Raw genomic sequence first — 15,468 nt, 5'->3', positions numbered from 1 at the left:
GTGGTAGACTAACAGAGGGGAGAGGACAGTGGGTGGTAGTAGACTAACATTAGAGGGAGAGGATAGTGGGTGGTGGTAGACTAACAGAAGGGGAGAGGACAGTGGGTGGTGGTAGACTAACAGAGAGGAGAGGACAGTGGGTGGTGGTAGACTAATATTAGAGGGGAGAGGACAGTGGGTGGTGGTAGACTAACATTAGAGGGAGAGGACAGTGGGTGGTGGTAGACTAATATTAGAGGGAGAGGACAGTGGGTGGTGGTAGACTAACAGAGGGGAGAGGACAGTGGGTGGTAGTAGACTAACATTAGAGGGAGAGGATAGTGGGTGGTGGTAGACTAACAGAGGGGAGAGGACAGTGGGTGGTGGTAGACTAACAGAGAGGAGAGGACAGTGGGTGGTGGTAGACTAATATTAGAGGGGAGAGGACAGTGGGTGGTGGTAGACTAACATTAGAGGGAGAGGACAGTGGGTGGTGGTAGACTAATATTAGAGGGGAGAGGACAGTGGGTGGTGGTAGACTAACAGAGGGGAGAGGACAGTGGGTGGTGGTAGACTAACATTAGAGGGGAGAGGACAGTGGGTGGTGGTAGACTAACATTAGAGGGAGAGGACAGTGGGTGGTGGTAGACTAACATTAGAGGGAGAGGACAGTGGGTGGTGGTAGACTAACAGAGGGGAGAGGACAGTGGGTGGTGGTAGACTAACATTAGAGGGAGAGGACAGTGGGTGGTGGTAGACTAACATTAGAGGGGAGAGGACAGTGGGTGGTGGTAGACTAACATTAGAGGGGAGAGGACAGTGGGTGGTGGTAGACTAACATTAGAGGGAGAGGACAGTGGGTGGTGGTAGACTAACATTAGAGGGGAGAGGACAGTGGGTGGTGGTAGACTAACAGAGAGGAGAGGACAGTGGGTGGTGGTAGACTAACATTAGAGGGAGAGGACAGTGGGTGGTGGTAGACTAACATTAGAGGGAGAGGACAGTGGGTGGTGGTAGACTAACATTAGAGGGGAGAGGACAGTGGGTGGTGGTAGACTAACATTAGAGGGAGAGGACAGTGGGTGGTGGTAGACTAACAGGACAACAGGAGAGAATCACCAACAGAGGAAAAATCCCCAAAGCGCTGAGAAAAACCATCTTGCTTAAAATCAGACACACACTTTCTCCCTCCCTCCCCCCCACTCACACACAGACACACACTTTCTCCCTCCCTCCCCCACTCACACACAGACACACACTTTCTCCCTCCCTCCCTCACTCACACCAGACACACACTTTCTCCCTCCCCCCTCCCACTCACACACAGACACACACTTTCTCCCTCCCTCCCCCCACTCACACACAGACACACACTTTCTCCCTCCCTCCCCCACTCACACACAGACACACACTTTCTCCCTCCCTCCCCCACTCACACACAGACAGACACACTTTCCCTCCCTCCCCCACTCACACACAGACAGACACACTTTCTCCCTCCCTCCCTCCCCCACTCCCACAGACACACACTTTCTCCCTCCCTCCCCCACTCACACACAGACACACACTTTCTCCCTCCCTCCCCCCCACTCACACACAGACACACACTTTCTCCCTCCCTCCCCCCACTCACACACAGACACACACTTTCTCCCTCCCTCCCCCACTCACACACAGACACACACTTTCTCCCTCCCTCCCCCACTCACACACACACACTTTCTCCCTCCCTCCCCCTCACACACAGACACACACTTTCTCCCTCCCTCCCCCCACTCACACACAGACACACACTTTCTCCCTCCCTCCCCCCACTCACACACAGACAGACACACTTTCTCCCTCCCTCCCCCACTCACACACAGACAGACACACACTTTCTCCCTCCCTCCCCCACTCACACACAGACAGACACACACTTTCTCCCTCCCTCCCCCACTCACACACAGACACACACTTTCTCCCTCCCTCCCCCACTCACACACAGACACACACTTTCTCCCTCCCTCCCCCACTCAGACAGACACACACTTTCTCCCTCCCTCCCCCACTCCCCCTTTCTCCCTGCCTCCCCCCACTCACACAGACACACACTTTCTCCCTCCCTCCCCCCACTCACACACAGACACACACAGACACACACTTTCTCCCTCCTCCCCCACTCACACAGACACACACTTTCTCCCTCCCCCCCCCACTCACACAGACACACACTTTCTCCCTCCCTCCCCCCACTCACACACAGACACACACTTTCTCCCTCCCTCCCCCCCTCACTCACACACAGACACACACTTTCTCCCTCCCTCCCCCCTCACACACAGACACACACTTTCTCCCTCCCTCCCCCACTCACACACAGACAGACACACTTTCTCCCTCCCTCCCCCCACTCACACAGACACACACAGACACACACTTTCTCCCTCCCTCCCCCACTCCCCCACTTTCTCCCTCCCTCCCCCCACTCACACACAGACACACACTTTCTCCCTCCCTCCCCCACCACACAGACACACTTTCTCCCTCCCTCCCCCCACTCACACACAGACACACACTTTCTCCCTCCCTCCCCCCACTCACACACAGACAGACACACTTTCTCCCTCCCTCCCCACTCACTCACACAGACACACACTTTCTCCCTCCCTCCCCCCCCACAGACACACACTTTCTCCCTCCCTCCCCTCACACACAGACACACACTTTCTCCCTCCCTCCCCCACTCACACACAGACACACACTTTCTCCCTCCCTCCCCCCACTCACACACAGACAGACACACACTTTCTCCCTCCCTCCCCCACTCACACACAGACACACACTTTCTCCCTCCCTCCCCCACTCACACACACAGACACACACTTTCTCCCTCCCTCCCCCCCTCACTCACACACAGACACACACTTTCTCCCTCCCTCCCCCCACTCACACACAGACACACACTTTCTCCCTCCCTCCCCCTCACACACAGACACACACACACACACTTTCTCCCTCCCTCCCCCACTCACACACAGACACACACTTTCTTCCCTCCCCCACTCCCTCCCCCCCTCCCCCACTCACACACAGACACACACTTTCTCCCTCCCTCCCCCACTCACTCACACACAGACACACACTTTCTCCCTCCCTCCCCCACTCACACACAGACACACACTTTCTCCCTCCCTCCCCCACTCACACACAGACACACACTTTCTCCCTCCCTCCCCCCACTCACACACAGACACACACTTTCTCCCTCCCTCCCCCACTCACACACAGACACACACTTTCTCCCTCCCTCCCCACTCACTCACTCACACAGACACACACAAACATATACACCTCCGAACAAAGGTACCATTTTTCTCAGGAAGGGTCAGCAGTTCCCTCCATCAGACAGGGGCTTGTTCTTGGTCAGAGGGAGCTAGGAGCTGGGCTGCCCAATCTCAGGCCACCCTCCCCTAGATCCCCTGGCTCCGACTGGCCCCCTCCAACACCGGCCCCCTCCCACCCCAGAGACAAGCTCCCCATTGTTCCTGCACTACTAATAAGTGACAGTTCTCCTGGTCAGAACCAACTTTAGAGCCATTCTAAACACACACACACACACACACACACAAGGTTTTTGAAAAGTCATGGGACAGTTATTTCTGGTATGGTTGATGATGTCAATGGGAATACAAGTATTTCCTCACAGAGCAGTTAGTTTCCAGGGTCCGTGGGAAACCAGAGTCCCGTCTTTATATTAAGTCAAGATGTACAAACCACACATTTACTATGAACATGCACAATTATGTCATAAATTAATCACTCATCTCCTATTCAATTTCCCTTCAGTCAATTCAGAAGGCCATGACATCCTCCACTCTAATGTTCACCTGGAGGTCATGTCCACCAGGGTGCCATCTGCGCGCGCACACACACACACACACACAGTGTTAGCAGACCAGAGACAGCACAGTGCACTACCCAAGGTGAACCTTCAGTCAGTTTGGACATGATAAATCCCCACTGAGCCTAAGCCTGTAAACACACCATTAACCCTCTGCTCCACCGCAGCAACATGGTCTGTTCACCTTCAAACACCATTCATCACGGGGACTATGACACTCCTCCTGCTGCAGGTCTGTATGGGCACGCCAGCACACGGCAGGTCCTGGTGCACGGATTCTGTCACGAGACCCGTAGTGCCCTGTGAGTAGATTACACACACCCAATGGTTCCTAACGTTTGGTGAATGTTCCCTGGGTGTTGTTGGACTATCACAGCCCCTCCTGCAGGCCTGTATTATTTATCAGGCTTCGGGTCCTGTCTGGAGCAGGAGTCTGGCTCGGTCTCTGTCATTGAAGCAGGTACAACAGGGTAAACTAGGGCCAGGGCAGCAATGTTGTCTAATCACACAGGATCCCTCCTGCAGGCCGCCTGTCTGGGCTAATATCCACAAAGTGTCTCAACGTTGGAGTGCTACTACAATAAGATTATATTGACAGGGGAACCTGATCCTAGATCAGCGCTCCTTTGATTGGCTTTGTGAATAGACAAACACTTTGTGAGGCAGATACAGGTCTGTGAGTAGAGTACAGAGTACACAACTCCCTGTTGTCTGAACGCTGCCCGAGTGTTGTGCAAACTGAGGTAATGTCCCATGACCGCAGCGCATCAAAGGCTTTCACATACAGAACAAGACAAACGCTACAGAAACACCAGGACGGCGACAGGGGAGTGTCCGTCCTGTCTGACGAACCAAGTGTCGTTTCTGTGAGCGATTTCCTGTCCTCTCAATGTTTCAGTGGAAAATAATCTGGCAGGACTTTGTGTAGAAATCTCTCACAGCAGCGTTATAAATGGATACTGTACGTCTAGATATTACCATGTTACAACTGTTGATCCTATTTAGAGGGTTAGGCTTTGCAATGAGGCCAAGAAATACAGAAAAATCTACAGACAACGCCACACTCCATAAGTAAAATAAACTCCATAATATATGTTGCCTGCAGTTATGGCAAATGTCTCCATTGGGCTTGGAGGTTGTGTTGCCAAAATACCTCAGACTTTCAGTAATGAGAGAATGACTTGTAGCAAAACATCAGTGAAGTAAATGTCGACTTCCTAACTGAGTCTGACCTTGTTGTGGATACCTCTCACCGCTGTGGTTCACCACAAGCCTATCGTATCACACTGCAGCCAGCTCCTTCAACTCTGCAAGAAAGCTGCTTCCTCATTTACTGCTCGCAGACTCATTTTAAGCAGCTATAAGCTGAGTCCAAAAAATGAAAGAAACTCAACAATCTAAAATATGATTTCCTGGAATGTTCTGTGTTGTGACAGGCAGGCCTGGTTGGGGAGTGTGGTGTGGTGTGCTGTGCAGACAGTGTACCTCTCCAGGCCTGGCTGGGGAGTGTGGTGTGGTGTGCTGTGCAGACAGTGTACCTCTCCAGGCCTGGCTGGGGAGTGTGGTGTGTTGTGCTGTGCAGACAGTGTACCTCTCCAGGCCTGGCTGGGGAGTGTGGTGTGTTGTGCTGTGCAGACAGTGTACCTCTCCAGGCCTGGCTGGGGAGTGTGGTGTGTTGTGCTGTGCAGACAGTGTACCTCTCCAGGCCTGGCTGGGGAGTGTGGTGTGTTGTGCTGTGCAGTGTGGCCTGGCTGTGTGTGCTGTGCAGACAGTGTACCTCTCCAGGCCTGGCTGGGGAGTGTGGTGTGTTGTGCTGTGCAGACAGTGTACCTCTCCAGGCCTGGCTGGGGAGTGTGGTGTGTTGTGCTGTGCAGACAGTGTACCTCTCCAGGCCTGGCTGGGGAGTGTGGTGTGTTGTGCTGTGCAGAGACAGTGTACCTCTCCAGGCCTGGCTGGGGAGTGTGGTGTGTTGTGCTGTGCAGACAGTGTACCTCTCCAGGCCTGGCTGGGGTGTGTGTGTTGTGCTGTGTGCTCTGTGGCTGTGCTGTGCAGACAGTGTACCTCTCCAGGCCTGGCTGGGGTGTGTGTGTTGTGTGTGTGTACCTCTCCAGGCCTGGCTGTGCTGTGCAGACAGTGTACCTCTCCAGGCCTGGCTGGGGAGTGTGTTGTGTTGTGCTCTGTTGTGCTGTGCAGACAGTGTACCTCTCCAGGCCTGGCTGGGGAGTGTGTTGTGTTGTGCTCTGTTGTGCTGTGCAGACAGTGTACCTCTCCAGGCCTGCACCACACAGGTCCAGGTCAGCCTAGCCGTGTGCAGGACAGATGCCGGGTGTGAGACGGGTCCCGTAAACAGAACCCCGACACACATCCCTCCCGGAAGAAGACGAGGCTCAATCGAAGAAGGGAGCGGAATAAAAACGACATTAAAAACACCCAGTGTTTTGTCAAGGTCCGCTCGTTGACACAAAGTCTGTCTCTGTGTCCCTCTCGCGGTGCCCTGATAAAGGAATGATTGTGTGTCGGGGGCTCTGACTGAGTTTATTTGACACTCCAGCTCCTTTTGTGAAGGCAAGTGTCCCACCGCCTATGGCCTCCATGAGAGTCACTTGGCGTTGGACAGAGGGTCCCTCTTCAGAGGAGAAAGGACTCTTGTTTGGGGAAGATTTTAATGGGGGAGGGGTTGTAGGGGTTGGAGGGGTGGATGGGGGTGCTGCTCTGCCCTCTGTGGTGTAAACAGGCAGGCATATAGTGGGGTCTCTGTCCCCGGACCTCAACAATAGACTGAATTCTTTACTGCTAAGGAACTGGAGGTGGAGAAAGAGAGGGATGGAGGGTGAGGAGAGGAGATGCTTCTTAAGGGCCGAGGAGGCATTGAGAGAGAGAGAGAGAGAGAGAGAGAGAGAAAAACTGTCTTAACCCATGTAATTTATGTGCAGACCAGAGCTCCCAGGGACGCAGAGTAAACAGTCTTAACAGCTTTGAAATGACAAACCATTCAAAGTGACAGAGGACTCATAATGAGTTGCTCATAATGAGTTGTGAGCATCTATCCTCATGGCAGGAGTGCTGCAGTACACCATGGTAAACAGCATATCCAGTTACCAAGCTGTAGTCTGCTGGTGAGAAGTCCATGGGACACACAGATCTACACAGGAAACACAGTGCTTCAACCCCAGATAATGTCCAATGTCTATCATCATGTAAACAGGCACACACACAAAACAGCATTCATCTCACATGGTCCTTAATGACAATGGGGAAAAGTGAGAGCAATACTTTGGTACGGTGATCACTTAGACCCAAATCAAATGGATGAAATCATTGGACCACAGCAGGTCATATCCATATGAAAGAGAGTGAATAGACTGCATTTCATATAGTCTGTAACCATGCAATTACCCATGTTTACCCATTGCATGTGTAGGCCTAAACTGTCTGCATGACAGCATTAGCATGTGATGATGACAGTTGCATTGAAAGGCTTCCCTGTGTCATAGCAACCACTCCCAAGTTATTTAGTCACAGCTGAGTAGAGTGATATGGGAGAGGTGACAAGCCTGTACACTGAGTGTACAAAACATGAAGAATACCTGGCCTTTCCATGACATTGACTGACCAGGTGAATCCAGGTGAAAGACATGATTCCTCATTGATGTCCCTTAAGGATGTCTCTTGTTAAATCCACGTCAATCAGTATAGATGAAGAGGAGACAGGTTAAAGAAGGATGTTTAAGCCTTGAGACAATTGAGAAATGGATTGTGTGTGTGTCATTCACAGGGTGAATGGCCAATACAACATATTTAAGTGCCTTTAAACGGGGTAGTAGGTAGTAGTAGTCCTAAATCATAGCACAACTGGGTAGTGGCACGCACCTCTCCGAGCGCAGACGACTGGGTCAAACGCTGTGAGAATATTCCCGTTAAGCGCTTGAACGCTCGCTCATGACAGGTTTTCAACTCAAGGGGGCTTCAAAGATCTATTCCTCTTCTGAATTATACGACACTGCAAACCAGTTGTAATATGTGTTACATACAGGCGTAACGTCACAGAGGCATTTGCATGGAGACTTGGCATGCTTGGCGCGCGCTGGCAGCAAGCATGCACCATAACCGGGAGGGTGTAGCCGTTCCAGGGAACCGACGAACAGCTGAACTATTAGGAGATGTTAGGTAAAGTCAACAATATTCAAAACCTCCTTACTCGGTATCTATGAAACATCCCATGACATTCGGTATCATCTCCTGCATTTACAAGAAGCTATGTCATTTATATGAGGTCTCTGAGCTTTCCCCACAACGTTACACTAGGAAACACTATACTGAGATAAAATTGTAAAACGTTTGAAATACCGGAACAGCAATAAAGAGGACTAAGAATTCCACTGTACCTGTCAGGTAATAATCCATTTAGTTGTGCGTAATGGGATAATCCATTCCGTGTAGATGTCCAAAACATGGGTACAAATTCCCCCAATATGTACCACAAAAACATACTATCCAATCCCATTGCACTGTTCAAACCATCCCGCAAATCATCCAACATCGTAGTGATCCAGCATTGTGCGTGTTATTTCCATCGGTAACCGCTGAACTTTAGCCATCGGTCACTGCGAATAAGATATCCTCAAGAGACCCATTGACCGGCGTGTCTGTGCCCGACCATAGGAGTCCCTGCACCGGACCTCTCTGGTCCTGTAGTTGGGTGTCAATGCGAACGCTGTAGCTTGACACACGTTCCGCGTAAAAGACGTCAAGACACAGTTATCCAGTAGAACAATTACTAAAGGTTGTATTGAATCCAGAAAAATGTATCCTTATAAATTCCAGTTTTCAAAATAACAATAATTCCCTCGTGTAATGAATCCTCTCTCTGCGCGACTCCTGAGAAGACCGGGTTTCAAAATTCTCCACTGATGAAGGGAACAGACAAATCCATGTGATCAATTGTAAATGTGACATCCTTGTAATGCTGAATGATAAGTAATATCCAGAGTAGGACCACAGCACACTGGCTGGATCGCAGCCGCTCCTAATCCACACACCCACGTCAAGCGTCCTCCCCGAGAGCCGAAGCTGCACTGAGCCATGCTTAGTGTAGTACAGCACACTGCATTCCAGGCTCACCTGACGTGGTGAAGCAATGCGCGATGGGAAATGTAGTGTAAAACTGTTAGTAGTTTGTTACCCTTCTGTGAAGTGTGACTTACAGCTAGCTACATTAAGATAGTTTCTTATAATTTGTAATTTGTTAACCACAAACAGATTCAGGGTGAAATCATAGATCCAAGCGATAGGATACTGAAAATGACTAGATGATTGGTTGACATTATTGATGCACGCACTGAATTTGTTACACGCTGGTTGTCACGTTCGTCGTAACGAGGAGACCAAGGCGCAGCGTGATGGGTATACATTCCTCTTTATTAAAGGAAGACCACTTAAACAAACTAACAAAACGAACGTGAAGCTATAAACACTGGTGCTGACACAGGCAACTAATACATAGACAATAACCCACGAAATACCCCAGGAATATGGCTACCTAAATATGGTCCCCAATCAGAGACAATGACAAACAGCTGCCTCTGATTGAGAACCAATCTAGGCAACCATAGACATAAAAACACCTAGACCTAGGTAAACCCCATAAACATACAAAAACCCTAGACAGGTCAAAAACACATATATCACCCTCGTCACACCCTGACCGAACCAAAATAATAAAGAAAACAAAGAATACTAAGGTCAGGGTGTGACACTGGTACATTATTTTTTGCCCTTTCATTTATATGTTTTGGCATTTAAGAATCTCTCTGGGGATGGACTTCAGCCACATGTCTAGTCTAGTATATGGTTCAGAAATGACCTATTTACATGAGCAAGATACTGTATATACCCATGATATAGTTTGCCTACAACTATAAGGATACCTGTGGTATATGAACAATACAGCCAACATTAAAGACATCATTTGACGTAAGTAATTAGCAACGATTCTCCCATTTAAGCTTCAATTATAAATATGTGGCTACTCCAGACCAGTTCCACTCCTCAACCTGAAGTGACATATTGTTGTGACCTAGCCTAGCGTGTGACCTAGCCTAGCGTGTGACCTAGCCTAGCGTGTGACCTAGCCTAGCGTGTGACCTAGCCTAGCGTGTGACATAGCCTAGCGTGTGACCTAGCCTAGCGTGTGACATAGCGTGTGACCTAGCCTAGCCATAGCGTGTGAGCTGCTAAGGTCAGTAGAGTGAGTAATAGTGTTCTGCAGTCATTCCAGGGAGATATGAGGGTTGTCGGTGCCTTGAACCACCTTCCTATGAATGAACCACTTGTCTTCCTTAGTTACCTCACTACCTACTTTAATGTCTTAATCACCTCCAGGATATAACTTTTATTTCTGGAATCAGGAGTTCTAACGCTGGAAAATAAGGAGTGGATTCCATGGGAATGGATAAAGGGCTGTATTTCCCCCTCATGGAAAATGATATGAGGTGCTGATCTAGGATCAGTTTTGCCTTTTAGATCCATATTAAATAAGAACTATAGCTACTTTAACTGTTGCCTATTTCTCCCAGAAGTGTTGTGTATAGGGTAATGATCACTGACTGTGTCCAATTGCCCAACAACATAGAGACTGAAACTACTGGTTGTGCCAATCTCACCATTTCTATGATGTAGCCTGCTCTGAAAGTGAGGCTAGTAAATGAACAATGACAATAACTGATATTGAGGAGGGAGTTGGGGGGGGGGGACAATAGATCATTTTGGAAACACTTTATAATACATTTCGTGAATTAGTGTTACGATATTTCTAAATGTTTTATTATCTCTATTAATAAGCATTTATAATGGCTTACTCATTACAGGCATTATAAAGTGTTAGCAACACTTCTTCTAAGCATCCTTAAGTGTCCATAATAAAAGAGAATAGAAACATTTCAACGGGAGCGACTGACAAAAAGATCTGCTCCAGATTTCCCCGCACACCCAGTCTGCATGCCTCTCCAAACCAAAGCAATCCTGCTGTAACTCAAATGCACGCGAATCTGTCAATTGCAGGTACTTGATCGTTTTCTTGTGTGCCGGGTTGAAAAGTTGTCGGTCTCTTGCACACACAGCATTGCGTGACTATAGCCCTGGATGAAAACACAAAGACATTGTTTTCAGTGATCTAACTCCCTTTATAGTAACTCAACAGCATTCCTGTCTCGCATTCCTTAGCCACCACTGCTGTGAAGGTCTTTTTTCCTTCCTTTGGAGGAGGAAAAATAGTATTGGAAATGTTTTGGTGCTCCAGAATATAATATAATAGCCTACTTAAAATAATAAGCCTTGTCAATTTTGTGAGAAACTGACTTTTGCCTATCAGAACATCCACCGTGTCATACATAAAGTGAAGAGCAATAAGATAAGACATGTAACGTTATGTAAGAAATGAGTTGTGGTGCTGTCAACTATGTACAATAATTAACACCCATAATGATTTCATTTGTTTTCATTGTGGTCTTGAGATTACATATCCTTGTAGTTGCTCATCAGGGAAGTAGGAATGGCATTTGTTAAGTCTTCCCCTGGCTGTCATAAAACATTAAGGAACTCTATCATGGTGAGCACGCACTAGAAACAGTCATTAGGAACAGCTGCATATACAGCACTTCCTTTTGAAACGCTGTTTGTCTGTCAGGAACATTACATCAACACATTCCAGAGGGAGAGTGACAATGAGGCCTGATGATAAAGCCTGTAATGGAAGCATGCATGGAATACAATTGCCCCCCCCCACACATCATTCTACACACAATTGCCCCCCACACATCATTCTACACACAATTGCCCCCCCATCATTCTACACACAATTGCCCCCCCCACACATCATTCTACACACAATTGCCCCCCCATCATTCTACACACAATTGCCCCCCCACACATCATTCTACACACAATTGCCCCCCCCACACATCATTCTACACACAATTGCCCCCCCACACATCATTCTACACACAATTGCCCCCCACACATCATTCTACACACAATTGCCCCCCACACATCATTCTACACACAATTGCCCCCCCCACACACATCATTCTACACACAATTGCCCCCCACACATCATTCTACACACAATTGCCCCCCACACACATCATTCTACACACAATTGCCCCCCCACACACACATCATTCTACACATAATTGCCCCCCCCACACACACATCATTCTACACACAATTGCCCCCCCACACACATCATTCTACACACAATTTCCCCCCACACACACATCATTCTACACACAATTGCCCCCCCACACACACACATCATTCTACACACAATTGCCCCCCCCACACACATCATTCTACACACAATTTCCCCCCACACACACATCATTCTACACACAATTGCCCCCCCCACACACACATCATTCTACACACAATTGCCCCCCACACACACACATCATTCTACACACAATTGCCCCCCCCACACACACATCATTCTACACACAATTGCCCCCCCCAACACACATCATTCTACACACAATAACCCATAATGACATAGCAAAAAGTGTTTTTTTGAATATTAGAAACTGTATAAGAAATAGAAAGCTGAAATACCACACTTACATAAGTATTCAACACCTTTAACTCGGTTGAAGCACCTTTGGCAGCGATTGCAGCATCAAGTCTAACCACTAGGTAGCCTAGTGTTTAGAGCGTTGGACTTGTAACTGAAATGTTGCATGATCGAATCCCTGAGCTGACAAGGTAAAAAAAAAAAATGGAAATCTGTAGTTCTGCCCCTGAACAAGGCAGATAACCCACTCTTCCTAGGCTGTCATTGAAAATAAGAATTTGCTCTTAACTGACTTGTTAAATAGTTAAATAAAGGTAAAAATAAATAGAAAGTATTCTATGACGCTACAAGCTTGGCACACCTGTATTTGGGGAGTTTTTCCCATGCAGATGCTATCAAGCTCTGTCAGGTTGGATGGGGAAAGTTGCTGCTCAGTTATTTTCAGGTCTGTCCAGAGTTGATAGATTGGGTTCAAGTCCAGGCTCTGGCTGGGCCACTGAAAGACATTCAGTGACTTGTCCCAAAGCTACTCGTACGTTTTCTTGGCTGTGTGCTTAGGGTCGATGTCCTGTTGGAAGGTGAACCTTCGCCCCAGTCTGAGGTCCTGAGCGCTATGGAGTAGGTTTTCATCAAGGATCTCTCTGTACTTTGCTCCGTTCATCTTTCCCTCGATCCTGACTGGTCTCCCAGTCCCTACTACTGAAAATCATCCCCACAGCATGATGCTGCCACCACCATACTTCACCGTAGGGATGGTGCCAGGTTTCTTCCAGATGTCACGCTTGGCATTCAGGCCAAAAAGTTCAATCTTGGTTTCATCAGACCAGAGAATCGTATTTCTCATGGTCTGATAGTCCTTTAGGTGATTTTTGGCAAACTCCAAGCGGGCTGTCATGTGCCTTTTACTGAGGAGTGGCTTCAGTCTGGCCACTCTACCATAAAGACCTGATTAGTGGAGTGTTGCAGAGGTGGTTGTTCTTCTTGAAGGATCTATGTCAGAGTAACCATCGGATTCTTGGTCACCTCTCTGACCAAGGCCCTTCTCCCCCGATTGCTCAGTCTGGCCGGGCGGCCAGCTCTAGGAAGATTCTTGGTGGTTCCAAACTTCTTCCATTTAAGAATGATGCTCTGACATGTACTGTAAACTGTGGGACCTTATAAAGACAGGTGTGTGCCTTTCCAAATCATGTCCAATCAATTGAATTTACCCAAGGTGGAGTCCAATCAAGTTGTAGAAACATCTCAAGAATGTAATCAATGGAAACAAGATCCACCTGGGCTCAATTTCGCGTCTCATAGCAAAGGGTCTGAATACTGAATACCTATGTAAATAAGGTATTTCTGTTGTTATTTTAATTATACATTTGCAAAAAAATCTTCAAATCTGTTTTCACTTTGTCATTATGGGGTAATGTGTGTAGATTGATGAGGAACCCAAAAATATTGAATCAATTTCAGAATAAGGCTGGAACGTAACAAAATGTGGAAAAATTCAAGGGGTCTGAATACTTTCCGAATGCACTATCTTTATACTGTATCTGAAAGCCAGACCTCCAATAAGCAACACCTCCAATCTGATAGGCTGCCACCTCTACAATATATTATTTAATTGGTACCTCCAGAAAACCTTTTTGAACTGGAAACTTTCCTCCAGTGTGGCAACCCAAAAGGTTCTTCCAGGCACCTTTACTTCTAAGAGTGTAGAGTCCAGCACATCTCCCACTAAGAGTGTACTGTAGTCCTGGCTAAGAGTGTAGAGTCCAGCACATCTCCCACTAAGAGTGTACTGTAGTCCTGTGATTCAATAACAGTAGCGGACTAGAGGACATTCAGTATACCCCTGGCTCACACAGAGGGGCTTCATCGTGTGTGTTTGTGTGTGTGTTTGTGTGCCTGTGTGTGTGTATTCGTGTGTGTGCGGGGGGCGAGAGAGAGTGAGACAGACAGAGTAACAGAGGGGATTCACACAGCTCTTGTTTTGGACTATCCCAGAACCTTGTATCTCATTGGCTACTTCCTCTAACACAAGGCTCCATTCAACACCACGGGAACAAATGTTGCCTTATGTAGTATGGTGGGTCAGAGTGCCTAGCACACTAGCCTTAGTGACAGAGGACCATGAGAGAGAGAGAGGCTAGATTACTATTAGCACACTAGCCTTAGTGACAGGGGACCATGAGAGAGAGAGCAAGAGAGAGAGAGAGAGGCTAAATTACTATTAGCACACTAGCCTTAGTGACAGGGGATCATGACAGAGAGAGAGGCTAGATTACTATTAGCACACTAGCCTTAGTGACAGGGGACCATGAGAGAGAGAGAGGCTAGATGCTTCAGTCTGGTTTTAGACCCCATCATAGCACTGAGACGGCACTTGTGAAGGTGGTAAATGACATTTTAATGGCATCGGACCGAGGCTCTGCATCTGTCCTCGTGCTCCTAGACCTTAGTGCCGCTTTTGATACCATCGATCACCACATTCTTTTGGAGAGATTGGAAACCCAAATTGGTCTACACGGACAAGTTCTGGCCTGGTTTAGATCTTATCTGTCGGAAAGATATCAGTTTGTCTCTGTGAATGGTTTGTCCTCTGACAAATCAACTGTAAATTCGGTGTTCCTCAAGGTTCCGTTTTAGGACCACTATTGTTCTCACTATATATTTTACCTCTTGGGGATGTTATTCTAAAACATAATGTAAACTTTCACTGCTATGCGGATGACACACAGCTGTACATTTCAATGAAACATGGTGAAGCCCCAAAATTGCCCAGATGGGTTAGAAGCATGTGTTTCAGACATAAGGAAGTGGATGGCTGCAAACTTTCTACTATTAAACTCGGACAAAACAGAGATGCTTGTTCTAGGTCCCAAGAAACAAAGAGATATTCTGTTGAATCTGACAATTAATCTTAATGGTTGTACAGTCGTCTCAAATAAAACTGTGAAGGACCTCTTACTCTGGACCCTGATCTCTCTTTTTGAAGAACATATCAAGACCATTTCAAGGACATCTTTTTTGCCATCTACTAACATTGCAAAAATCA

The 15,468-nt window shown here is 47.8% G+C and overlaps 1 long non-coding RNA gene across 1 annotated transcript in view; it reads right to left on the bottom strand.

The window, feature by feature from the left end:
• The window catches only part of LOC121846112, a 29,068-nt gene extending 20,097 nt beyond the window's left edge, over nt 1–8,971 (bottom strand). The window contains exon 1 of the long non-coding RNA XR_006083021.1: nt 8,248–8,971. This is a non-coding gene — a long non-coding RNA (uncharacterized LOC121846112). The remainder of the gene's footprint in view (nt 1–8,247) is intronic.
• Nucleotides 8,972–15,468: the final 6,497 nt, after the last annotated feature.

This window comes from Oncorhynchus tshawytscha, unplaced genomic scaffold, assembly GCF_018296145.1.
Source record: "Oncorhynchus tshawytscha isolate Ot180627B unplaced genomic scaffold, Otsh_v2.0 Un_scaffold_12182_pilon_pilon, whole genome shotgun sequence".
NCBI classification, from domain to species: domain Eukaryota; kingdom Metazoa; phylum Chordata; class Actinopteri; order Salmoniformes; family Salmonidae; genus Oncorhynchus; species Oncorhynchus tshawytscha.
The sequence above is the reverse complement of the archived record's forward strand: the minus strand, read 5'-3'. Positions and strand labels throughout refer to the sequence as shown.